At 40.2% G+C, this 2,727-nt stretch overlaps 1 protein-coding gene across 1 annotated transcript in view; it reads right to left on the bottom strand.

Annotated features, from left to right (window-relative positions):
• Nucleotides 1-359, bottom strand: part of LOC122266901 (delta-sarcoglycan) — a 242,674-nt gene extending 242,315 nt beyond the window's left edge. Inside the window, exon 1 of the mRNA XM_086547162.1 lies at nt 1-359. This exon is cut by the window's left edge and continues 15 nt beyond it. The gene's annotated coding sequence lies outside the window, so the exon portion shown is untranslated.
• Between the last annotated feature and the right edge of the window lie 2,368 nt (nt 360-2,727).

Raw genomic sequence — 2,727 nt, 5'->3', positions numbered from 1 at the left:
TCGACGTCTGAAGAATGAATGGGATGGTTAATTAATGAGATCTCGTCAGCCCAGTGACTTTAAAACAACAACCAGAACACAGCGTCATCATACTTCCACGTGATCACATCCTGACAGTTCAAATGTTCTCAAGACCCTCTTTTGATAAGAAATCATATTTTCACCAGAGACCATTCATTGGCTTTGTGCTTTCTCGATCTTCTCATCAAGATTGACAGGAAGACTCTCATGTCCTGTCTTTCTCCAGCATTCTCGGCATAACTCGTGGTGCGCCGTTAGACCAAAGAGATCAACACATGGGAGCGGGCGTTTCAGAATGCGAGCGTTATGCGTCCTGCTCCACCTCCGCACGAGACCAGAGCTCGAGCAACACTGGCATGTGGCGGGACCGTTCGAGGTATTTATACATAGGTGTGAGGGAAGGGATGACCGTGACCTGTGCTGCGAGGGGGAAGAGAGCGTGGGAGCCGGACTTGCAAACATGACCTGAGGGCCGAGGATGATGGTGAAGATTCGTTTTGAGTGTGTTAAGAGTAAAGGGACCTTCAACTGTATGGCTGAGAGAAGGGCGAGAGAGCTTCGTGACGTCGTGTTTTGGGTGCATGAGTTAGCAGGAACATAATTTTGGTTTTATCCCATTTCCTTTCCGAGTAGGAATCTCGAAATTGTAAAATGAATGCGATTTCGCTTCTGTTTACTTTATACTTGGCACCGCGTCGAGCTTTAAGAATAACAGTTATTTAAAAATTCGTGTTTTTTTGTGATTATCACTATCAACATTATTAGTATTATTACTCTCATTACCATTATTATCATCATTATCATTATCATTGTTATTATTGATGATGATGAATTTGATCATGAACATGATTATCATTATCATTATGATCATGATTATGATATTATTATTGTTGTTATTATTATCATTATCAAAGTTATTATCATCATCACAAGCTTCAATATCAGTATTATTAATATCATCATTATTATAAGCGTTATTACTATCATCAGTACCGGCACTAGTTTGTGATCCTTAACAAAGGGAAATAATGACGACAGAGCAAGTGAGATATAGAGTTGTGCGTGATAATCAATAGATCAATAGACGAAACGAAAAAAATAATTCAAACGCAATGAAAAGAGGTAGACCTTCTCCCTAAATATAAGTTGAAAGATGTAGAAGAAATAGCTCCACGGCCTCCTGGTGCTGTAACGGGGAATAGTAATGAAAAAAAAAAATCAAACAAAAATCCTTGTGTCAGTGAGACATGTCAATGGCGACATCATTACGTAAAGATACTTGTGAAATCGGTTCGTTAATTAAAAAAAAATGGATCACTTAATATTCTAATGGTATCTAATTACGTTGGTGATTGTATAGCATGGTTTCCATTTTTCACCACGGACAAAAGCACCTGATGGACAGTATGGTAAAAATGATTTGATTGGATAGATGTTTTACAAAAAAAAACTATTGAATTTTAATTACATAAAAGGGTCAGGAAAGAAAAGAAAACAAAGTAAAAGACATCTTTAAAGGAGACGGACCAAAGCATCAGCGGTGAAGACCTCTGAATAGTGTCTAAAAAAAAATTCTGAATCGCGGAAGGGCCGTATATAACTGTCCTCAGGAAAAAGTTGTGACATCAACTGGTTTTCAGCCCTTTTGGGGAATATACAGAATATGAAAGTCTTCTATAATCCACGATGAGTACCGTGATTCGGTCATTTTCTTGAATATTCAAACACAATAGAAGGAAAATACCACACGATTGATATCTTCATACCACACGATTGATATCTTCATACCACACGATTGATTGATTGATATGCCTGCCAACTGTAGGTATGATAAGAATATACACCAAATACCTAAGTACCTAATACTCAAATACATAAAAACAAAACCTCTTAACCGCCCAAGCCTCGTCTTAGGCATAAACGCGGAACACAGGCAAATGTTCCAAGGAATATATCACTGTTTGTCCAGAGTTTCCAGGCTTCTTGATAGAGTTCGAAATGAGTCTCCCTCTATCGCTAAACCTTTGATTAGCTAGGAACCCCGAGTAGTTCGTGAGTTCGCTCTTTGGCAATGGGATAAGCGCCTGTCCTGGGCTCTGGAGAAGCACGCCCAAGCACGCCCAAGCACGCATAAGTGTTGGCCCGGCATAACTCGTGGTCTTTGGCAATGGGACAAGCGCCTGTCCTGGGCTCTGGAGAAGCACGCCCAAGCACGCCCAAGCACGCCCAAGCACGCCTAAGTGTTGGCCCGGCGCGCTACGGGAACTTCCTCGTCAACCCATTAGAATCCCGACAAGGACTTCGCTAGTTACTCTTTGATCGGCGAGTTGGTCCGGGATCTTACGCCGAGGAAGTCTTTTAATGCGGAGGGAGGAAAGGGATTGGGAATTAGCACGATCTTTGATTTGAAAAGAGGGGATCGTCATTGCGTGATCGATGTATCTATTAACACTGTTAAACTTAATGGAAACCTTAATCTAAGCAGTGGTGTGACAAACTGCGGTGCAGTATTTCATTATTTTTTCATTCATATTGTTTTATTACATTGGCCGGATGGCGTACTTGTGGCAAAGGAAATATGATTCTGTGTGAGAGTGAAAGAGGAATATATCTGAGAATAGGCATGCATACATATATATATACGCATATATATATTCGTATACATGAAAATGTCTAATCATAATTATAAATAGAAAACCGTTATCT

The sequence above is a fragment of the Penaeus japonicus genome, unplaced genomic scaffold, assembly GCF_977035675.1.
Source record: "Penaeus japonicus unplaced genomic scaffold, GWHDUDI00000001_assembly GWHDUDI00000019, whole genome shotgun sequence".
Taxonomy (NCBI): Eukaryota; Metazoa; Arthropoda; class Malacostraca; order Decapoda; family Penaeidae; genus Penaeus; species Penaeus japonicus.
Note: the sequence above shows the minus strand (reverse complement) of the source record. Positions and strands in the feature narration are given on the sequence as shown.